The 26,476-nt window shown below is 30.1% G+C and overlaps 1 long non-coding RNA gene across 1 annotated transcript; it reads left to right on the top strand.

Annotated features, from left to right (window-relative positions):
• The first annotated feature begins 810 nt into the window (after nt 1–810).
• Nucleotides 811–24,684, top strand: LOC143078967 (uncharacterized). Its single transcript, XR_012979315.1, has 2 exons — nt 811–941; nt 23,577–24,684. It is a non-coding gene; the product is annotated as an uncharacterized LOC143078967 (long non-coding RNA).
• The last annotated feature ends 1,792 nt before the right edge of the window (nt 24,685–26,476 follow it).

The following is a 26,476-nucleotide window of genomic DNA, read 5'->3' as shown; positions in this document are numbered from 1 at the left end:
AATTTTTTAATAAAAACTATTTATAAACACCCTTATCCTTGATCCATGGACATTTTAAAACTGAAAATACAGTATTATCGTTTTGTCACAAACTGAAATTTATAGGCTTTTGAAGAAAAACCAATTAAAAGGATGAATCATGACGAATTTCCCGGCATAATAGAAAAATTGTGAATCATATACAGATAGTCTCAGACGAAAATTTTGAATTAATTTTAAATGATTTAGTCATGTCTAGCAAGGATATTTCCTAGACAGACTTTTGTTCTTCACATTGGAAGATAAGAGCTAAAGGGATAAACTATTATCAAAAGCAAGACTATTAAAAAGTCATATATATCATAATTCTTTAAATGTGGAAGTGGTGGCATAGTGACCATAAGAAGAGATGCTAATGATATGCATAATATATATATATATATATATATATAGTCTAACAGATCATGTACGAAGACATTACATACTTAAATGTATTTTTTTTCAGTTTCCAGTAAACAACCTTTTCTTATTAACATTTAACAATAAAAAAAACTGTTTTAACAGTATCATGACAAGCTAGAGGTTTTGTAATTTTCAAAAATGCCAGAAAAAGGGAATCAAGGGAATTAGCATAAAATGTAAAATATGTTTCATTTCTTTCTTTGAATCTTAGCAATATCCCTAAGTGTTTTGATATGAAGCGAAGCACCTCATGTATAGCATATGTGTATATGCTTAATATTATCAGAATAAATTAAAATATTTAAAAAAAGATATAAAAAATCAATGAGATGACTGGAAATAAAAGTAGTTTGACATAGTTACTTACATTGATCATAATGTTTCCTCGGTTCATTTAAAATAATTGCAAGGAAACACGAGTAGTCTCCCTTAGTTTGCCTATTTTTATAACCAGACATTGACAGATTACGTAATACTTTTGTCTGTCTGGATATTTAAAGGTAAGAACGTTTCTTGTCTGTTATCTGTATCAATATTCAATTTTACACCTGCTTTTATTTGTTCACCTAAAATGTCTTCACTCGTCATTGTTTAAAAATCATAAACACCTCAAAAAAGTGAAATAAATAAATGATTGCTTCATTTCGTTTAAAATCTTAAAAATCAGATACCTTCATTTGCAGTTTCCTCCCATTAAAATCCTGCTTTGTTTACTTTTAATATGTCTCAATTGTATATGTGTCCAATTTTTTTTATTCGATTGTCACGCTTTTCCAGTTTTATCTAGAAAAATCAATTGTATCGATCACCTTTTACTTCATTTATTTTTTGGATTCATCCATAATAATATTTTAATTTACACCAAGATGTGATAGAAAATCTTGTATTTTTTTTTTTTTTTTAGGTTTACCATAATATATGATGAAATTGCTGAGAGACCTCATTTAATTAAATATATTCTTTGCATCAACCTTAATATCTCGATGTAAATTGGACATACCCGATTGAGCTAACAACCTAAGGGGTGTATCTAAATAAACCTACATTATAAAAACACTTAGTTATTCGTTGAACAAGAAAAAACGTTTTTTTCAACCAGTTTATTTAAGTCAGTTAGTCGATTTTTTACGAACTTTTTTTTACATGAGAATCAATATCAAAGATAAACAAATAATTATATCCCCAAAAAGTGTAGATTTAGCAGTTCCAAATTATACCAAATTTTACTGAACACAAAAGTCATTTAATTTGTCATATTTGGTTACTTTTAAATTTAACTTTTAGGTCTAAATATCTGTGTCAGTTTATAAATAATAAATAAATACATTAGATGTCCATTATAATTTCTTGTTTTTGTGTATTTGAAGGAAGAGAAATTATTCATTTAGAATTTTTTCCCCTATTTCATGATGTAATAGAATAAAAACACATATTAATAAAAAAAAAAAAAAAGCAACAGTAGTTTACCTTTGTTTGAAAGTTTTGCATCGAGTGAAATAAAACAAATCCGAGTTACAAATAAAACCAAGGGTAAAAAACTAGAAGAGGAAAACAACGAAACAACAGAGACACTAGTGTGCAACAAAATAAAATTTTCTTTTCTTTTTTCACTTTCCTTTTCGTGTCTTTAATTGTCTTTTTTCTGAATTTTTCTAACAAGTAAAACATGTATTTTCAAATATTCTCTAATTCATATTCATCTGATCATCAATCTAACAGTTTTCATATTTTAGTAATATTGCTTTTGTACGAGACATATTGGTGTTTTGGAATAAAAATAAAAGAGCAATAACTGTAAAGCAGTGTTCATTTGGGCCTTATTTATTCCACTATTTAAAATTACAGATTATATTATTCTTCATCCAACCATATCTTGAAGAGTCCAAAAACTGTTGCATATTAAGTTTTTTTAATTCACTTATGCTTTTTATAAAACTTTCACCTTAGATTTTAATATATATGTTTTAATGGGAATAAACTTTTTCTTTTTTTACAATTGTTTCTCTCAAAATTTCAACAAACCGAAAACTAAAAAAAAAAAATAGCAGCAGTTTGATTTCTACTACGACCTACATATCTCGAAAACACGAAAATGCATTGTTTAAAAAACCTAAATTAATATTAAGAAAAATTTTCATTTTAAGATTGTGGAATGTTAATGAAGAAATTGTATATAAGCTATTTCCGTAAGTGGCATTGCACTCGTGCCAAGGACAAATTCATATATAGAAGCTTTGTCTGGAAATAACATGGCACTTTCACAATTAATTATCCTCTGAATGCGATTGCTGGTACTATTCTAATCGTACTTAACTTCACCGATACCAAATCAAAGCCCAAGCTTTTTAAAATACAATGCTTGTTTATTTTCTTTCATAAAAAAACTTAACAATAATTAGTGTTAAAAAAATCGAATATTAAAATTGATATTACCTTTGTTCCATACTGCTATGGTATGCTGCATTTATGCTAATAGGTGTCGGTAGATTCTATCCAATCACAGACGTTTTTATTTCTAGCTATTTGTTCTGATAAAAATATGGGGTATGCCTAAGGGAAATATTCTGAAGTAAAATAAATGCTTTTCTAATCAATCCAAGATACCAATTTGACCTGAAAATTTGCAAATTCAGATATTTTTTTTTTATATTAAATATATATTTATTTAGAAATAAATTTCGTGCGTTTATAATTTTACCGTAGATTTAGGTAATATTAGTTTACCGATGTTAAAATATTATTTATCCATGAAAGTATCAAATCAAGTTAACTTTAAAAAGACAAAATTATGACCTTTGGTATCAAATTATTTATCAACATTTGTTTACAGAATTAATTTACAGTTGATTTTTTGAATTTTTACGCATTATTCCTCATGAAATATCTGTGAATTCTAAGATTCGAATTGTCTTATTAATTTATCTATAATGGATATTCATTAAGACAAATTTCGATAAAAATAGATGTATATATGTTTCAAATAATAATTCTCATCAATTATTGTAATGAATTAATGTCTCATTTATGTATTATTTATCTACTCATTTTAATATTCATATATGCATTTTTTTATTTATTCTCTGGAATCAGCTTTTGATTGTGAAGGATTTGACAGTTTTAGCAAAAGTATAATTTTCAAATAATAGAAAATACCTTAATAAATAAAAAAAGATATTGATGCGTACAAAATCAAAACAATTATTCATTTTCATGAATCCATCGGTGTGCTACATTTTATACGATTTAAATTTGTTTTAACAGTTAAAATTTTCTTTTCGTTTTTAGCTAAAAAAAAGTCATGACGTCATTTTAGATTTATTTTTTATGTCTTAAATAACAGTAAATTGTATTAAAAAAATCATAAATTGTACTAAAAACCTACTCTAAGAATATTCAACTCGCAAGGATTTAGGGAGGACTTTTTTGAAAATCAATTGTATTTAAATTCTAGGCTTTATTTCAATCAACAACATTATTAAGTTAGAACAAATTCATATCATTTGAAATTAAGATATTGAGCACAAAAGTGTGTACGTGTTGGTAAAATTAGAAAATTTTGCAGTTATAAATTTTAGATAATCTTTGCAAATGCAACAAATCAAAAAAATATTGACACCTAAATAAATGTTTATTTATTTAATTATAATTCTTTGTAAAATAAAATTGTATTTCAAGTATGTTGAATAAAAGGTCGATGTTACTTATATTTCTTTAATACAATATACATGCAAAACAAGTGGAGTTAATCTTTAACTTTCTATTGCATACGAAATGTAAAATAGTTTTTAATTGGGACAAATATTGATAATTGAACATAAATAATTCAAATCATTACCCACGTTTCATCGTATTTATTTATAATTTTGCTCTAAAGTACTATAAAAAAATCTATATTCAAAATCTTTTCGGAATTTTTGTAGAGTTGGTGATAATTTTTGGTATGAATGGTCAATTCTATTTCTTTATGTCCTTAAGCTGTACTGTAGTATAGTTTTGAGAGTGACTTAATCTAGGATTGAAATATTTTTGAAAAGTTAAGACATCAAAACGTAAGTTTTCAGATCATCTCAAGAACATAATATTATTTCTTGACAATTATATCTGTAAAACATTTATTTTGCTACTGTCAAAATATTTTAAAGTGAGTTTGTGCTAAACAATGCAACAAAAATAAGACATTTATGCACTTTTGTTTGTCCTTTTTACTTTTTTGGCAATGCGGTGTCAGTGTTATTTCTGTATATCAGTTTAAATGCTTCTTTAGTGACTATCGTCTCACTTTTTTTACTTCTGCAAAATAATGGAATATGCATTGTCGGTTTATTGTTTTACATTTTCAGTATCATGTTAAGAGAACATAAAAAAAAACTAGCAAACTAAATGTTTAAAAAGTAGAATGCATTGATTGCCTTATATATATAAGGAAGGGAAGCGAGGGAAGAACAAAAAATTTGCGAAAGCAAATTTACAGATCTAACATTGTTGGGTTGATGTTTAGACGAGTTGTATATATATATGTAAATGGCAGACGGCACGTGCAAAATTTGCTGTCTCATTTTTAAAATTGCAAAGGGGATTTCGAAATATTTAAAAAAAACTTACTTCAATGCATTAAACTTTCCAAATACTTCAAACATATTATAATAGTTTATTATTAATATTCTACTATACAAGTTTCATTTAAATCATCATATTCATGATGGAAAACGTTTCTGATGTTTTACCTCTGCTTGTATGTATTTTATGGTGGTCCTAAACAGTATATAAATTATCATGTTCATAACACCATCAATCATCGTAGTAATATTGAAGTTAGTCGTGTTTATAACTAGTATTTCAATCTGGAATAGGAAATAACGTTCTAAAATTGAACATACTTATAACTTGTGATATTCATGAGAACATCATGATATAGGCGCTCTAAGACGTATCCTAAAGGGTGGTCCTATGTTAAAAAAAATACCGTCTTCACCAGCTAATGTCTTAGAGCAAATTCTCGGACAGTTGAATAACAGGTCCGTGTGTTTTATGAAGAATTACTGTATCTTAATGACTAGATTTTTTTTTATATTATTTCAAGTTGTTATGCTTGTTTGTCTACTGATGTGAACTCAACACCGGTTCATTAAAACAAATACAACACATTCACTCAAGACAATTTAAAAACACATCAGTTTTTGCAGTTAAGAAGCTTTTATCATCAGAAAACTGAAATATCTTACAAAATATCCTCAGTTATTTTAGGTATAAGGTAAATAATACCATATATAGTTTGTGAATGTCAAGGAGAACGTCTCGTCCTTTTTCTAAAAATAAAACTTCATCAACAAGAACTTGTTGATGAATATTTCGTATCAGTTTCACAGATAAAACACAATGACCTTGAAGTATTACTTCTGGGTACTGACGTTTTTTTTTCTTTATCATTTTGATAAAGTGTTATAGTATTTTTTTTAATGTTTCCTTTCTTTGGTGATATCCATTAGACGTGGCTCGGTTCATTGTGTTATTATGCTATGGTCATTTTTTATTTTCTTGTATTTTATTTGTGTCTGTGCGCTTTGTATATATTCTTTGTTTATGTTTCTTTGTAACATATTTGTTTGTTTTTATTTATTAAGATTATAACACAATGTTGAGTTTTGTACCAATATTTTGAAATTTTTACCTTTTATGTGTGTTCGTTTTGTACATTCATCGCTGTCAATATAATGAAATGTTATGCGACTGTCATACAAATGAGAGGTTTAGCTAGCTACAAAACCAGATTTAATCTACCATTTTTTACCATAGAAAATACCTGGGCCCAGTTTCACGAAGCTGTCTTAGAATGGTCTTATGACATATTCTAGCCCTAAGTGGGTTTCACAACGTGGTCCTAAATTACGACATCTCTTAAAGTTGGTCATAAAGTTAGGACTACACGTGAGGTGTCTTATGATGGTTTTAGGATAATCATCAGGTTTTTTATAAACTACACTAATTTTATATATTAATTTTGTAATTTATCTTGATATTATATAATTATCTATTCTTCTTTTCCTGCTTATAACTTTATCTTTATAGATTGACGAATTATCATGATTTGTCAATAATGAAAATTCAATGTTATGAATCAGATATCAAGAATGCACGATTTTATACTTTAACCTTTTATAACCGATACAGTGGAAATGAATTCAACTCACTTGTACAAAAACATGTCATAATTCTATTCTTATTTCTTAATTTTTATTAAACATTTCATATATATATATATATATTGGTGAATTATTTATAAGTTATATTTTTATATAAATTACCTTTATTTTTATACTAATTTTGAAAATTATCTAAATATATCAATTAATACGTTAACTGTAAATACAGTACTTTATTTTTATATTCTACATTTACATGATTTTTTCCGTAAATCAATGTTTATATTTGAAAATTTAAAACTTTGCTACGATAATCCTAAGACAGCTTCGAGACGAGGTCTGAGATATGTCATAGGATAGTCATAAGAGGATCATAAGACATGTCCTAAGATATATCTAATGACATGTCTTAGGATAGCTTCGTGAAACCGACCCCTGTATACCAAAGTCAGGAATAGGACAAATGTTATCCAGGCGTCTGATGTGCTTGAGCTATTAATTTTCCCATTTGAGTAGGGACTTTTCCTTTTGAATTTTACTTGAAGTTTGGTAGTTCTCTTATTTTACTTTTGATCAACAGTTGGAAAGTAAATTTCGTCAAATTTCTTTGCGACATTTTTTCTTTTTCAAGCTTCTTTTGTTCTTAAATAGAAACTTAAGAAGAAAAACAATTATGCAACTAAAACGAAAGTTTGATTATCTAAGTTTGATGACTTATAAAAATAGATATTTTTATATTTGACTTTACCAGGTATAACATATTCAAATCAGATGAAAGCGGAAAATAACTGTCCTTGATTTTCAAATAATAAAACATGATTTGCAGTATCTTTCATCGTTGTAAAATGTTTAGAAATTTTACAATTTGGATTTTTAATAACATTAACATGATGTATCGGAAGAGAGTTGAAATATACCAATGGGATAACTAATCAAAAGGATAAATTAGGTATGCACATCTTATCTCTCGAAATGACATGAACGTCTACAATTGGTAAGACTTGTAATTTGGAATGCAATGAAATGTTTATCGAGAACTCCTAAATCGGTCCCTGTCTCACGACTCTGAAAGAACATACATGAAAGTATAAAGATAAAAAGATGTGGTATAAACAAAATAGTTCTAACGCATAACTGTAACTTTGTAAATAAATAAGATATTTGAGATGTTTTGGTATTAAATTAGACCACAGTATAAGTTTTTGAATAATAAACAAAATGTATGAATTGAAGTAGAAGGGCATATCTGACTGTTTATCGAGTCAGAGAGATCACTTTTTTGTTGTACTAAATTTCTTGAATCAGTGCGCTCTAATGTACAAGAATGGGTATGCTCAATTTTCAGGAAAAAGTATAGTTTGGCCTGAAATGGTTGTCATAATCTTTAGGCAAAATAGATAAGAATGCTTCAAATGACGGAATTTAACATAGAAAGCAGGGGCCTGGTTTTCGAAGGTATCTTATGACTAAGACATGTCTTATGATGGTCTTGGGACATGTCATAGTCGTAAGATATGTTTTCGAAAGTGTGCCAAGTTACGATTTGTCACAACTTTTGTCGTAAACTTAAGACCATTCGCGACATGACTTACGATGGTCTTATGATTGTCAACTAAAATTATAATTACTTTTCATGTATAATTTCATGTTAACTGCAATAAAAATATTTGTTGTGTTTCTCAGTTAGCTAAATAGTAAAGATTTTATTTTTCTCAACTACGTGAATTAAAATTTTAATCTCCTGCGACATACAATTTGGAATTCTTTTCTAACTCATGGTTTTGTATAATAAATATACATATTATTTCGTTCCTAGAATATTTAATAGTACTATATCAACGTATGTGCACGGGTATTTCGTTAAGCGGGTACCGAATCTAAAAAGTATTCACAGTTAAATAACAATGCATGTATGGTAATACACGAAAGCGAAGTTCAAGATTTAGTATATATTACAAACTGAATTTAAACAAATTATCAACTCATATTTCAATTCCTTTTTGTATAAAATTTCATGTTCATTATAATGAAAAAAATAAAATATTCGTAAATATTAAGAATGGTAATAATTATTATGTTCATACTTTCCATTTCCATTTTTATATTTATCACTTTTTAATCATTATTTAAAATAATAGAAAATAATGTTCACTTATGAAAGTCATAAGAGCATCATAGCTATGACTCTCTTAAGACAGCTTTGATTTACATCCTATGACATATCATATGATAGTCATAAGATGATCATAAAATATGTCCTAAGATATATCTTATAACATATCTTATGATACTTTCGAAAACCAGGCCCCAGGCTATTAATTTCGGAGTTGTGTTCCTATATATTTTGTAGATATAACAACGTTTACTTTCACATCAAAGCTTTGAGTAGGAGAATCCTTTTTGTTCTGGATCGAAAAAATAAATAAAGCAAGATTGTTGCATTCTTCAACCAGACAACAACCCATCGACATAAATTAACTAAGATATCAAAATATATTCTTTAACAATAGGCAGCTATCTGTACGATAAGTCTTAATTATTGTGAATGATGAAATAAAAAAAAAATGTTTCCTTTGTTACCGATGTCAATTCATCAAAACAATGAATACAAAAAAAACTGAATAAACTATAAAAAACGACATATACGAAAGAATAATACTTTACATTCCCTTGCTGACTTTTGAATAAGAACTATATTGTTAAAATGGTTCTTCCTATTTTTTAGATGTTTAGTTGTATTTTTTCTTACTTATTCTTTATTTTTACTCAATTTACACGTTTTTCTACCTTTTTTGTTATCATCAATGCTAGCTCGTTTAACGCAGTTTTTTTTTAAAATCAATATTATGACGTCAAAAATTCCCGCTTTCCTATTGTGATGTCAAGAAAAAGGCAAGCAACCCTGATGACGTTGTTTCTGAAGAACAGATTCATATGCAGATTAGCCGTTTACACTGTCGATGAATCTAATCGTGCTCATTTGTTGAAGTTCATTTGATTCCTTTAGTTCTGGTTTATCTTGATTTGTCTTTAAACTCAATTTTTTTTGAGATATCGGTAAGCTATTGTTGCTCTTATTTATGCTTGTATTAATTTCAAATGTATAACGTGTTGAAAACATGACAATGACAAAGAACAAAGGCCGGTTTTTAAAAGTGCCCAAAGACATGTTTTCAGACATAGCTTATGAAATACTTTATAACTATCATAGAAAGATTCTATGATATTTCCTAGACGTAAGTAATGGCTGTCCGAGAATAATCCAAATCAGAAGTGTCCCTAAGTTGTATTAAATAATATCTTATTATTCTTCATTAGAAAACTATCTCTAAAAATTTAAATATTAATACAAAAAATATATATATATATAAGAAGAAATAACATTAACTGGTAAACGAATATTTACGATAGTAAAACTGACGATGGACATCTTCAACGCTTCAAATACAAAACAATAACCAATATTTTATAACTTTTATCAAGAATACTCCCAATCTCTAAATTAAGACAAAGGCGAAGTCCTAGAAACCTTGCAAAATCAAAGGCTCTGCTATTTCATCCAACATAACGAATGGGAAACAACTATCATACCCGAGGCTGCAGTTTCAAGCGGTTTTGAAAAATTTAGCTTGAAAACAAATATCTAGCCTCCAAGAATGAAAATATGAAACGTCGTTTGTGAGCATATATGTAGCATAATCAATTTCCAAGTTGCTCAATTAAAAGTAACAACTCTTTATTGCATGTATTAGACATACTTAGAAATAACTTAACAATATATTAACAAAAAGTCCAAAGTAAGTTTAAAGGAGGAGGAACCCTTGACTATATCAACCCACAGAACCATTTGAAGGCACTTCCGTATATATCTGACTTGGTTTCAGATTTTCCCTTAAGAATTGTATGGCTAGATTAATCTCTCACTTGTTGATTATAGTTCTGCGAGATTGTCAAAACTGTGTTCACATTTTTCTACATTTGAAAATGCCTGTACCAAGTCAGGAATATGACAAATGCATTCGTTTGATGTGTTTAACATTTGATTTTGCCATTTGATTACGGACTTTCCGTTTTGAATTTTCCTCAGAGTTCACTATTTTTGTGATTTTACTTTTTGAATGTGTTTTGCATGGACGCATACACAATGATTTCATTGGAACATATTCAACGGGCAATGATATTGCAGAGGGCTAAAATTATTATTCCATTAAACCATCTAATTTGGTACTACATTAAAAGCACTAGTAGTCTTAGTTAAGTAAAATAAATTTTCCAACATTATAGCTGTAAAAGTTCTTACTTTATGAATATACTGAGACCATTTGAAACATATTCAGATGCCCTTAACGAATAACAAATTGTAAGACTTGTTCTTACTTAAGACACTTAAAAAAAAACACTGCGTAGGACTAAACGATCTTCGGACCCGTCTTAGTCCATAGATACCTTCGAAAAATAGGGCATATAGTTCTTACTTATATCTAAAGCAGATTGTACTATTCATTTAGTTAAATGATATTATAGCGGATATTAAAAATTAGCTTCTATTTCATTTATACTTTATAAAAGATAAAATAGATCATGTTTTCGTGTTATAGTAATCCTCAATATACATTTAATATGTTTCCCCGATTTCAGTATAGATAGGTACATATTTATATTTTAAATTATGATAATGCTTTGGTTCAGATTTCGTCTACATAAAGTCTTTTAATTTACAACCAGTTAAAAAAGACTTACATCTACAACAAAGGTTAAATACGTACATTATAAATATATCAGTTGACAACTATCATTGATGAACTATGACAGATATGACTATAAACGTAAAGATGTGGAATAAGTTACCGAACTTGAAATAATTATAGAGAATGAAATTGTTCAATTTGAAGACGTAATAATTGACAAATAATTTTTACTTTTATAAACTGCACTACATGTACATATGTTTCAGATAATATCAAAAATATCAATATTTTCGTATCTATTAGAATATTGTTTTTTCCTGGTTGACTTTTAATGCCGTTAAAAAATCAAGAAAGGTCTAGCTTACTTATTGCATAGATTTGACAATCTATCTGAAACCAGACACATTATCTTTTCGATTTGTAATCAAAATGTATTAAGAACTATGTAGGGACTGAAATGATGTTTTCTTCCATTCGAAACAAACCGCAAAGGATATATAGCTCATATTGTTTATATATGTAAGCCTCCATCAATTGGTTCAAATTGACGTTAATAACTTTTACATTTTTCAACTCAACTTTCAATCTTATCTAGAATTATACAGAACGTAAGCTTAAACTTTAATTGTTCTATCCATTGCTCATAATTATTGGAAGAACTAATCTGAATTCTCTCAGACAAAGATTCTAACGATTAGAAAATGTGTGTCTCACTTTAATATCAATATCATTATAATTAAATATCAAAATAGCAAAAACTATCTTAGATCGACTTTCGTAAAGAAATGTTCTATAATAATCTTAAATCAATCCTATTTCTATCTTATTTTTGAGATATAGTTTTTCAAATGTGACATCATTTTCGTGCTGTTTCAGAAATTCAAATGTCTGCGTGACGTAATGTTTGTGCCTTTTTACTACTTCGTATGTGACGTCATTTTATGACTTTTTGCGTTGAGGCCTGGACTTAGTCGGGTGTGTCTATTTTCTGTGTTGGTCTTCAATGTATTATGTATTCGGGTTTTGTTTTCTGTAATTAGTTAAGACGTCAGTTTTATCATGTAAATCTTTTATATTCATTTGATAAAATTCACTGTTTGCAATAGCATAAATTGTTCTAAATAATAAGGATGTTATTATCACAAGCAGAAAACCCTAGCCGTATTTGGCACAACCTTTTTCAAATTTTGATCCTCAAAGCTGTACAACTTTGTACTTTTATATCTGGGCGTCACTGGTAAGTCTTGTGTGGACGAGGCGTGGTTTTGACGTATTGAATTTTAAACCTGATGCCTATTATCTATTATTCATGTTTTTCTTTGCCTAATACGTTCTCCTATTTATTTGTATTGAAGTCCTGTATTATTATGTTGTCATTTTAATGTTATATTTAACAATGCCATTAAAGTGCGAGGTTTAGCATGCCACAAAACCAGGTTCAACCCACCATTTTTTTCATTAAAAATGTCCTGTACCAAGTCAGGAAAATGGCCATTGTTATATCATAGTTCGTTTCTGTGTGTGTAACATTTTTACGTTGTGTCGTTTGTTTTCTCCTATATTTGAGTGTGAATTCACATTACTATAAGACGTGTCACGGTACTTTTCTATCCCAAATTCATGTATTTGGTTTTGATGTTATATTGATTATTTTCATCGGATTTAGTCTAATGCTTAGTCCGTTGCTATGTGTGTTACATTTGAATGTTGTGTCGTTGTTCTCTTCATATATTTAATGCGTTTCCCTCAGTTTTAGTTTCTTTCCCCGATTTTGTTTTTTGTCCAAAGATTTACGATTTTTGAAAAGCGGTATACTACTGTTGCCTTTATTTGGTCAAATCACCCCAGAAATATACCTAAAACCTTATCAAAAGGTATCAAAAGAAGAGATAAATCATTTTATTTTTTGAAATTCTACATAATATACTGAATGACTGAAGTTTTGCATTACATTTATTATTGGAAAAAAAGAGCACTGAGACTATATTTCACACATTTCAATATCAATCACAAAATAAATACAATAGTATGAACGAATTATTTGTTTGAAATATAAGATCATCAGTGACTTACTTCTTTTACTATTTAAATAAGTGAATACATCAACCTCTATTAAATTTCTAGACATACCCAGATATTACCAATATTGCAAAGTTGCCATTAAAAGTTTAAACCAGTTCGTCTGTTTGAAATAATTATTAAGACAGTCAAAAAGTGAATCGAAAATTAGGCTTAATTGAGGTATGAGATTTTGGAAAAATATTTCATTATTATCATTATAAAGTATTTTACTTAGAAATGCAAAATTTTGTGTCTGGTATGTACTTCTGCTTTAAAATGTGTTTCGGTCAGGCTAATCGTAATAAAACTCACAAAACAATTGTACATACATATGCTCAGATCATTAGATATATGGATCTTTTAGTTAGCCCAAAAACCTGGTTCAACCCACCATGTTTTCTTAAATGTCCTGTAGCAAGTCAGAAATATTGCTGTTGTTATTTTATAGTTCGTGTCTATGTATGTTGCATTGTCGTTTTTTTTTTTGTAGCACTTCAGTGTTCTGTTGTTTCGTTGTTTTCTTCTTATAGTTGATGTGTTTCCCTCGGTTTTGGTTTGTGACCGGGATTTGTTTTCTCTCAAACGATTTATGAAATTATAGCAGTGGTATACTACTGTTTCCTTCATTAATCAAGAAATCGAATTGGTTTTCAAGGCACATTTTTAAAATGTTCAATAAAACATCGGGGGAAAAAAACAGACAAGAAGTTTAGAAATAGTAAATTTATATAGCCACTGATAAAATAAAATAAAAATATTTAGGGAGATTACTATCTTCACAAAGTTATTTTCATTAATTGGGTACAAAATATCTACATATAGCTTTAATGGTAAGTGAAGATAAAAATTTTAAAAAAGCTTTACAACTAATAGTTATCAAAGGTACCAAGATTATAATACTTGATCTTTTTAGTGTAAACAGTAATAGAAGCACTAGAATATTTCACAGTCCAACCACATAAATTAAACACTTTTTTGTTTCATTGACTCATTTAACCAATATTTTTATGTTTATTTCTAAATGGGCATTTAACTATTTAATCAATCTTGTATCTTAACGTATTATAAAAGGAAATTGAAGCTAGATTTGCTTTTTGTATTTGAATGATAATAATGCTTTGCTTAAAATTACATGTAAATGAAGACTATTATTTTACAGTAAGTTTAAAAAAAAGAGCTTCACCTACAACTAATTTAGATTCACTGATTCATTTAACCAATAATTTGACAGTAATTATTTATTTATAAAAAAAAAACAGTACACATCAGTTTCTCAATCACGTCTGAATGTAAAAGGTGTAAATCGTTGACGAAATGATAACCAATTTGTTGGGGTGGGGAATGTCAAAATACTGTTCTTGAAGGTAATGATGATAGTGTCATGTAATTATTTATCAGATCAAGATTTGTGGTATCTCTCAGTGAATGGTTTCAGAGATATTCACAACCCTGAAAGGTAAAATTAGCAAAAACCATCTTGTTTAGACAACATCAACACACTATACTGCTTTTATGCCTCTAATGTATTCTCATAGAGAGCTTTTTTTTAAACTCAGTTGAATATTTTCAAAAAAACATTCATTTAAGAACCTATTATAGCCTGTGTTTATATTTGATAATAAAATGTTAAAATGAAGGCCATATTTCGATAAAACAGAACTATTGCATAATTTGAATTCAAAGTTGGTAATAATATTGTTTTGATTCGGTAATGTTGCAGCAATCATTTATTTTCAAGACTAAATTTGTTACCTTGTTTTCTACTGTTAAGTTTTTATACCCTTTGGAGTGTCTGGCTTTTTCATTGGACATTTGTTGTATAACCCCGGTATGGCATAGAAGGATAAATCCTAAAGGAGTGAGTGAAGACGAAAACGACAATGTGCCTCGACGCTATGTATATAACGCTTTGTATACGTACATGAGACCTATAAAAACCCGAACAATAAATAAGATTTAAACAATATCTAGGATTTATCATTATATCTTCGTTAATAGACAAAACTAAATGTCAAACATTAAATAGACCCGGAGATTAAATGAATTTAAAAAGTCTGCCATTTACACCATATGTATTATAGTTTTTTTTCATAATAGCAGTTGTGAGATATAGGTCATTGAGTGTTTGAACCTTCCCCCAATCTTAAAATAGCAGTCATACTTTCTAATCTCAGGACACACAAAAAAAAAACATGCTATTAAATTCAAATATAACATTATTCAAGAACATCTGTATTGCCGAAAACAATTTTTTTTTCGAAATGGCAAAGGCTTATTTAGTTTTTCAAATAAAATTCTTTCTTATGATGAAATGCGATAACAGAGCAGAAATCGATATTTTGACAATGTCAAAACTTAAGACTGTTAGTCGAGTTGCACACTATAAATATGGGAATCGCTATCAAAGACAATACAAAAACTAATATGCCACCATTATAGTTATTACCATAATATTTAAGCCTATTTAGTTATCAAAGGTTGCACATCATATATTATCAAATATAGCCAAAATCAAAACTATGCGTCAGAAAGATACACTCTTGCTATTTAAAATTATTTCCTAAGATATATAGCAACGAGTATCAATTTTGCCAGCAAGACTTACTTTAATGTAAAATTTTTCCCTGTTTAAGTTGATAACACAGAAATTCCAGTTTTGATTTTTTGCCGAAAAAAATCAATGATTTCAAACGAAAAGGTATATATTCACCCTGCTGCAGAATTTTTTTTAAAAGTTTTTAAAGTATTGAAGCAGTTGCATATGTGTTTTGATAAAAATGGTATTAAAATTTGCACAATTGTTCACAGAAAGCTGCTGTTAGCTTTAATCAAAATTCAAATTAATGCAGAAATATTTTTTTTATTTTTTTATTGCAGTGACGAATTTTCTAGAGAGTGAAAAGGGCGATAACTAGATGAAAAAAAAGGTATAAATGCGGTTTTTATTTGTTTTTTATTTGTTAGTCATCTGTTACGAAAAGCATAACTGATCTTGGCTGTTTTTTGTTTATTAGTTATCTATTACGAAAAGCATAACTGATCTTGGCTGTTTTTTGTTTGTTAGTTATCTGTTACGAAAAGCATAACTGATCTTGGCTGTTTTTTGTTTGTTAGTTATCTGTTATAAAACGTATAACTGATCTCGGAGGCGAAAAACGTCGTTTTGCTAGTTTGTGAATGCCATATTACTGTGTAAGTACATGTATACCACATCGTTTGTAGCAGACATTCTCAGAATGGTCACCACAACAAAAAACAGTTGTTAAATTTAATTAATTTACACAAGTAGACTTTAAATGCTTACAAAATTAGCATCCTTCTCTTTTCTTTTGAGATTGCTATAAATATTTTGCAACTAATTTAGTGACAGGCATATTATTCGCTGGGACGCGACAAAAATAAGTTATACTAGGAATGCCACTTATTCTTACTCATATGCTATAAATCGACATCATATTTATATAATATTACATAGAAATTAGACTTCAAATACCCTTTTCAATTATATTCAGGCAAAGGAATAATTCTCTAAAAATTAATCCCTATATCTGTTATACCATCAAGTAACTGTATGACAAGAATATTCTTGTCGTTAAAGCTTTTAAGTAATGAAAATATCGCGTTCTTCAAAACCTGATCTGTCAATATAAGCACATGCATATTGAACCTTTGAGAAATGAGCACTCCAATGGGACATTACCATCACCATTAAGGAAAGAATAATGGAAAAGCAATCATGTTTGTCATTCATTTTGGTGTCAAACCTTTTGTGAAAAATAATTATTGCTAAATCCAATTATACATCATTTTTTTTATGTTGGTTTTATCAAGAATACCTTTCTCTTGATATATTTTAACGCCTTATTTTTGCATTAATGAAACCATTGGTTCTGTTTAATCATTCTGAACTTTATTGGGACAAAAAGGCATTCAAAGGAATACCATTATCAAACACTGTCTTGTCCACAAAGAAGAACTACAAAAACAACGAACATTCAAACAAAAGGCAAAATGCATAATATTGAAAGTATATCACATTGGGATAACACCAGGTTATATATCCCTTTTTTCATTCATGCCGGTTAAACAGTATTGAAACATGATATGCGTCTTCTGATAGTTACTGAAGTTGGTTAAATTTTAGTGTGAGGCATGCTACATATTCAACAATTATTTGTGACACAGCATAATCAGTATAGTCCGGCGGCTACAAGCATATTTCAGACGAATTGTGCACATCCTGTTACAAGCATGAAATTTGGCATAGACCTTCCTCAACTGTTACTCATTAATTTCAGATAGGGAGGCATTTGAAAAAAAAGTCTCACTTCCGGTAAAATCCAAAATGGCGGACGTCATACTTAAATCAGCCCAATATCGAAGACTAGTGTGTAAAAATGTGTTATTATCATGCTACTATCATAATATTTGGTACAAACCTTTGTTTTTTACTGCTGTTGGACAAATTAAATAGATAAGATGTCTTCAGAAACCCTTCTTCCGGTTAAAATCCAACATGGCGGACATTGTACTTAAATTAGCTTACTTTTTAGGGAGGGTAATTGAAATGTGTTTTAACGTATTGCTACTATCACTACATTGTACAGGAACCTTTCTTTGGTGCTTGTGATGGATATAATGTATAAGACATACGTCTTAAAAACCCTTACTTCCGGTAATATCCAAAATGGCCGACATAGAAATACCAATTTATTATTCAAATATTCAACTTTTTTCAAGATGTAAAGAAAATGATTTTTTTGTGCTAGTCATTAAATTTTTGGCTTTAAGTAATGCCCAAAACCACTTATTTTATCCTGTTGTAAATGTTTAAATATAAAGTTGACACTTCCGGTAAAACTATGACGCAAATTTCAAAAATGAGTCCTCAATCCATTTCTTCGATGTAGAGTTTTTGGATAGATTGAATAAAACAAAATAAAATCACTATAGTACTAAAACATATTTAAAATTACTCCTTTATGGCCAAGAATACATATTTATTCACAGTCACCACCACATGCACACAAGGTAGTTCACATGAGACCCGATTTTCAACAATAAAAATGACCGCGGCATCCTTTCTTACATCCACAATGTACAAGCATCTGAAAAAATGAAGAGGCCTCAGAAAAAGTTTTTTTTAAAGGGACCCTCTTTGTCCCTTCGCAATTCATTAGACTAGGTCGCATAAGAGCCAATCCCAAGCTGGTTTCACTAAACACCTGCATTAGTATATTGCCCGTTTTACATGCTTGAAAAGACTAGACCAAGTTGTGGGCCTCACATATAGTTAGCCTTCCGTTTTGTGCAAAAAAATGATTTTCTTGCTTCGTTAATCATGTAAGCTCCATCTGATAAATTTGTGCGATCTTACAGTAAAACCCCAATGATTTAGGCTAATCAGTCATCATTCTTTATGTTAAAGTCACATCTTCAAATACCATTAATGTCTCCTACGCATTCTTTTTTTCCTGTTCAAGCATAGAATGAACCGTATCACAACCGGTAAAGGTATAGGTCTGAAATAAGTGTGTGTGATCACTCATTGCCTAGTGCTTTACAAGGCCATGGCAGATATTAATTAAAAGATTTTTCCCTCCCTAAACACAATCCATAGTTCGTTTGCCCCTATGTCACGGAAAAGCGAAATAGTATTCACAGCATCATCAGTGACTGTTAATCATGACTCGTTCAAGTTCGTGTTTCACTGCATCAGACATATGCACCATGATTTTAGTTCCTGTCTCTTTATGTGAACATGGTGCTACTCTTGAAATACGTCACGTGGTGGATAAAATAGAATATCGTGAGCATTTGTTGCTACAACTACCATACTCATCAAAGACTTTATCCACTCTTGTTTCAGTTTCAAGGTATTTTATTAAGGTAAGGACATAATACCCAATCATCATACTCGTTAGGAAACACCTTGAAACTGTAACAACAGTGAATGTAGTGTCGGATACGAACATAGACAATACAGAGTTTGTAAGCTGCTAAAAGAAGCAAGAGCAACATTTAGGGGTAAGGGGATACACAGACGAATCCAGGGTTAAAAACATCCTCAAAATTGGCAAAGTTTTCTGAGAGATGACGACAATAAGAAAGAACTTTTAAGTTTTTATTCACAGCAGCTTGCTCAATACAATTTTGAGTACAAGGTAGTTGTAGCAAAAATTGCTCAGGATATTCAGTGTTATCCACCATTTGATGATGTTTCAAGTTTAGCACCATGTTTACACTACGAGACTGACACTAGAATCAAGATCGATGTGTCTGATGCAGTGAAACACAGACTTAACTGAGTCATGACTCGAACAGTCGATACTGATGATATTGCTGTTTCGCTATTTCGTGACATAGGGACAGACACACGTTGGTGTGCATTTGGAAGGGGGAAAAGCATAAGATATATATCAATCCATGACCTTTCAAATGGTCTAGCCATAAAAATATTGTGAATTGCGGCCTAACGAGTTTGCTGATTGGGTATTATGTCCTTACCTTAATGAAATACCATGAAACTGTAATACGAGTGGATGGTCTCTTGGATGTGTTGTAGTTATAGCAACAAATTGTCAGGATATTCTATTTTATCCACCACGTGATGTATTTCAAGTTCAGCACCAAGTTCACATTTAGAGGCAGACACCAGAATCATGGTGCATGTGTCTGATGCAGTGAAATACGAACCTAAACGAGTCATGATTCGAACAGTCGTTAATGATGATGCTGTCACTACTGTTTCGCTATTTCGTGACATATAGGTAGACGAACTATGAATTGTATTTGGGAGTGCAAAAGACTTTGGATTAATATCTAGCAATGGCCTTTCAAATGCACTAGGCAATGAGTGATCTGACACATTTATTATTATCCATGTCTTTACCTATTGTGATATGGTTCTCTCTTTGCTTGAAAGAGAAAAAAAGACTATTTGGGAGACATTGATTGCATTTGAAGCTGTGACTTTAACATAAAGAATGAAGATTGATCAGACTAAATCACGGGTAATTTACTGCAAGATCGCACAAACTTAACAGATGGTTATACCATGGTTAACTAAGCAAGTAAATAAGTATTTGCGCAAAAAGGGAAGGCTTTTCGAGGCTATTTCCTCAACTTGGTCTTGTCTTTTCCAGCATGTAAATCATGCAATATACTTAGGTAGGTGTTTAGGGAGACAAGCTTGAGATTGGCTCTTATGCTTCCCACTCCAGGCGGGGACAAAAAAGAAAACTTAAAAAAAAACACTCTTTTTGAGGCCTTATCATTTTGTCAGAAGCTTGTACATTGTGGAAGTATGAAAGGATGCCGCGGTCATGTTTAATGTGGAAAATCGGGTATCCCGTGCACTGCGATGTGTGCATGTCGTGGTGATCGTAATTTTTGGCCGAAAATTGTAGTAATTTTAAATATGTTTTAGTACTATAGTGATTTTATTTTGTTTTCATCACTCAATCCTAAACTCTTCATCGAAGAAATGGATTGAGGACTCATCTTTGAAATTTACGTCATATTTTTACCGGAAGTGTCAACTTTATATTTATGCAACATGATAAAATAAGTGGTTAGGGGATAACTTACAGCCAAAAGTTTAATGACCAGCACAAAAAAAAATCATTTTCTTTACATCTTGAAAAAAGTTGAATATTTGAATAATAAATTGATATTTCTATGTCCGCCATTTTGGATATTACCGGAAGTAAGGGTTTTTAAGACACAAGTCTTATACATTGTATCCATCAGAAGCACAAAAGAAAGGTTCCTGCACAATGCAATGATAGTAGCAATACGTTAAAACACATTTCAATTACCCTTCCTAAACAATAAGCTTATTTAAGTACAATGTCCGCCATGTTGGATTTTAACCGGAAGATGGGTTTATGAAGACATCTTATCTATTAAATTTGTCCAACAGTAGTAAAAAACAAAGGTTTGTACCAAATATTATGATAGTAGCATGATAATAACACATTTTTACACACTAGTCTTCGATATTGGGCTGATTTAAGTATGACGTCCGCCATTTTAGATTTTACCGGAAGTGAGACATTTTTTTCAAATGCCTCCCTATCTGAAATTAAAGAGTAATAGTTGAGGAAGGTCTATGCCAAATTTCATGCTTGTAACAGGATGTGCACAATTTTTCACAAAGCCGCCGTACTAGTAGACATCTACGTATGTAAAGTATTCGATACATCACAAAATAATCACGTAATTACAATATTCTAAAACATATGTTGTCTACAATTCAGACGACGAATCAGTTGTACTTCGATGATAACTGTTTTATGAGTGTGATGTTGGTCTTTAACCAGAAAAAAATGGTTTAGGTGTGCGCACTGATTTCAAAATGCTATTCATTATCCAACGAATGAGTAAAGCAAGGTGAAAACTAAATCAAAAACCAAATGTAACGATTTCCTAACGAATAACACATTTTATCGATTTTGTACTTTTCCCGATTTTGCCTTTTTCCCGATTGTGAAATTTTACTAATAGGTGTGAATTGGTGTTGCGGGTTATTCGTAACAGGAAACACTTATCCTGTCGACGTACCTGGTATAGCTACTTTTGGATTTTATGCAATTCTTCCAGTTTCTGCGTGTTACCTTCATTTGTCTCTTCCTAATCTTTTTGTGAATTTTGAACACCGGTAAACTTATGACGCCTTTATTTAGGAAATAATTGTAAACAATATGAATAACAAAGAAAACTAATACCGAACTCCAGAGCAAATTACAACAGGGGGAGTCGATAAAAACTGACATAATCAATCGCTATCAATAAACGGAACAAGTGAAAAACGAAAGCCATATTCTAAACCTGGTATAGGCATTTTCCGAAGAAAATTGTTGGTTAAGGTGGTACCCAACACTTTCACTAAAATTAATTTGGCTCGTTTAATTTTCATAAAATTTTGACAAGTATTTACTTTGACCCTTTAACAAAAATATAAAAAATTCAAAAAATGTGAACCAAGCGTTTTATCAGAAAAATTACACTGGTTATATAGCAGTTTGACAAACACTAATTTTGATCACTAAGAAGCTTTATATTGCCTTCACAAGGCAACGTAATTAAAACGTTTAGCTGATATTACAGAGTTATCTCCCTGTAGTGTTAGGCACCACCTTAAATCTAGTTTAAAAGCTAGCTAAACCTCACACTTGTATGACAGTTGTTTATAGTACTGTACTGCACAAACAAGAAAATGAATTAGACAAAAGTACAAATTAATTTACTTTAACCACAAAATAAATGGTGTGCGTAAGATTTTAAAATAGTGCATGTATTGCAAAAAAAAGGTTTACAAGGTACATGTTTCCTAAGCAAAGTAATATTTTCCTGTAACAAAGTACATGCTGTAAATACGATGTCGTTTTTCATCGTGTGTATTGACGATTCAATGTTACCTTTGTCATAAACATTTAATCCTTTTAGACATAGCATTAGCATACTTCATTTTATTTTACCTTTCTGATTTTTTTCATAATTTTAATAGAAATGGGGTATATTTCAATGAGACAGCATCAGTTTGAAACAAAATAGGGTTGTCAAACACTGTATACTCTTAAGGATGTACTTGGGTGAGGTTTTGGAACTTGTGTCAAATGTTCGGACTCCTCGGTGTTTTTCCATACAATGCAATGTAAAATATTTTGCCCCATAACACCCATTTATTTTTTCATATAAGACATAATAGCTTATGAAAGGTCATTTACCAAAATTTTAGAAAATTCTTGATTTTCTTTCTTTTGTTTTGAGACCAAATAGTATCAATGCAAATATAAGGTAAAAGTCCGAGTCAGCCTTTTCCCGCCATATTTTAAATCTCAAATATCTCGAAAAGGAGGACCATGACCTATCAATATTTTAGCTTATTTTTATCCTTAATTGATGCTCTACCAGCTTAAAGTATCAACTTTCAACTTCTTAATTTATTAATTTTTACCTAACCTCACATAAGTACATCCTTAATGGCAACCCTAAAACAAAGTTGTAAATAAGTATAATAAAAGACTTTTCAAATCAACATATGACAGGCTTAGAATTTAGTACGCAATGCTTGCTTTTCGTCTATATAACAATAATCAATGGCGATCGAAAGTAAACAAAAAGTAAGGATAGCCACAAAATAAACATTTATTTTACAGTATTTGAAATGATCAAAACTGAGCAGACATAGCCATTTCACATCAATTTTGTAAGAAGAGTTCCTTTTTTTTTTCTTTTTCAGGGATTAACTGGTAAAATACTGTCAACATGGTAGTTTCAAGCTGTATATTTGTGTCAGAAGTCATTAACACGAGTTGTCTGCTTTACTAGCGACTTCAAGTTACTTAATGTTTATGAACATGTAACACATGTAGTACACAGTCAGTGACCGGACGAAACCTAAAAGAGATGCGTTGGTTCCATTTATTTTCTGAGAACCACGATGTGTTATGCAAGTAAAACGAAATGGAACCGTTTGCATATCGTTTAATGAAAACAAAAAGTGCCATGAAATCACATGTACCGACGACAGAAAGACGTCAAAGATACCAATGTTACCCCGGATGCATAAAGGTCTACATTAGAAATAAGTTATTGTCTAAGGGTAATACAAATGCATAAACTGCTTTTCAATATATTAGACCATGTTTTTTACTTTTTTTGCGCGAGTTTCACTAATGAGTCATTTGTAGAAGAAACCGCACGTCTGGCGTACAAAGTGCAAGTTTGGTATATGTAATCAATTGATCTGTTAGCTTTAATAATACTCAATAGTTAGCTATGTTTTGTTTGCTGACTATTGTTTTTTGTTCAGCTATTTCTTTTGAACAATGATTGTCTGTGTCCTTATCTACTCTTTTTTTTCCTTTTTAATCTGTATAAGTAATTTTGTCAAATTTCACTTTTGTCTAGTTGTCATTTTTTCCTGAATTGTCTAGATTAAAAACTCGGATATTTAGTATAGTTTTCAATGAGACAGCTAAAGGTCCGCTATCTACTTTAAGTATTATCTAGATTGTTATCTTTTGCATTGCTGTCTACGTTGCATTGTCTTTTTTCACATTTTATTATATTTTCATATCTATTTTCATTAATGTCTTCAAACTGTTGTCTACGTTGGCTCATTACATTTACTGTCTGTTTTCTAGTTAAATTATCATATTTGGATTGATATCTGTGTTATTTTTCAACTAACTTTTTCTGATTTTATTATCAAAACGCAGAATTCGCTCTGATTGTTTAAATTGAATCTATGTTAACGTTAACCATCTTTCATTTACGATTACCTTAAAAAAATAATGTAAGTAATGTATTATTTTAGATATCAAATATATAATTTTGAGCGGGTACATATTTGAAGTCATTTAAACATGATATACCGTAAAGCGGGTTATTTTCGCGGGGTGCAATTTTTCGCTTATTTTCGCGGATAGAACAAAATCGCCGAAATACATTCCGCCAATTTAAACGGCACATGCAAATTTATTGATAACAGTTTTGAATCCGTCATACAAACTACCGCCAAAATATTTCGTATACCTTATTCAATGAAAATCGCGAAATTTTACACTCGCAAAAATAACCCACTATACGGTAGTTCTACCTTTTCACAACAAATTCGTCAGAACGTAAAATTTATTAACAAACGTCAGTTTTTCGAATTGAATAAATGAGACTCCTATAAATATTCATCAAAGATACCAGGCTTTTTATGTGGGACACCAGAATTTTTCCTGCAACAACTTAATTTTACAGGCAAAATGAATCAAAATGTGTTGGTTTTCCTTGTATTTCGTTTGAAATAAACAAAATCATATGAAAAAGAATTGAATTATTTGACATGCGTATGCATTAATCTGCCTTATGTAAAATGTTGTTTTAAATAGCATGTCAGACCAAATTGACCTTTTCAGACTGAAATCTTGTTATTAGAATAGGAGACATACAGTTTATATTCATTGACTACAGATATTTTACTTTTGAGCGGAAACACACCGAATAATAGAAAAAACAGGATACAATCAAACCAACACAATGGAGATAAATAGTAAGAAAAAGTACAATCATCGGATACAAGTTGAGTCAAAATTATTGGTCTACGTAATATATTTCGATTAGTGAAAATAATGCATAAAAAATGTTTTCTATGTGCATAGATTTAAGAAGATGTGATATGAATGCCAATGAGACAACTCTTTATCCAAGTCACATTTTGTAAAATAAAAATAAGCTAGCTATAAAACTAGGTTTAATCCACTATTTTTTGTATAGAATGCCTGTAGCAAATCAGGAATATGACAGTTGTTTTCCATTCTTTTTATGTGTTTAGGTGTCTATTTTGCTGTTTGATAAATGACTCTCCTTTTTGATTTTCTGTGGATTTCCGTTTTAGGATTTGTTTTTTGTTTTTTTTTTTTTTGTTTTTTTTTTGTTTTTTTTGGTAATCAAAGGCAATAGTAGAATACCGCTGATCAAAAGTCATAAATTGGTTGAGAGACAAATTCCGACAACAAACTAAAACCCAGGGAAACATATCAATTATAAGAGGTAAACAACGGAACAATATTAACACTGAAGTGTGCAAAATTTAACTACAACATACACAGAAACGAACTTTTTGATAACAACTGCCATATCCCTGACTTGGTACGGGGCATTTTAAGAAAAAAACTGTGGGTTGACCCTGGTTTAATGGCCAGTCAAACCTACCTCTTATATGCTAATATTAAAAAAACATCGATAAAATTTTCAACACTACGTGACAGAAGTACAGCACAAACACACGCAAGAACACTCATCACAGAGAAACGCACAAACAAATAATATAATAGTCGATACATCATGAAAACCGCAGAAAAACAACGAACATCTTTTTTCAACGACAGCCAGCACAGGATATCACACACATGTTTAAAAGTCGTATATTCATTTTGAATATACAAACCAAAAGATAAAACCAGAACAAACCGCATGAATTCCGCATAGATCGAGGTCAGATTTATCGACAGGAAGCTTCCTCCCATGCACTTATCATTGTCCGAATTAAGACATAGAGAAAAGGACACAATTAGTATTCATAAAACTGATCAGACGAAGATTTTGATATCTTAATATCTAGACCACAAACATTATTTCCTGAAT

Source organism: Mytilus galloprovincialis, chromosome 6, assembly GCF_965363235.1.
Source record: "Mytilus galloprovincialis chromosome 6, xbMytGall1.hap1.1, whole genome shotgun sequence".
Classification (NCBI taxonomy): Eukaryota; Metazoa; Mollusca; class Bivalvia; order Mytilida; family Mytilidae; genus Mytilus; species Mytilus galloprovincialis.
Note: the sequence above shows the minus strand (reverse complement) of the source record. Positions and strands in the feature narration are given on the sequence as shown.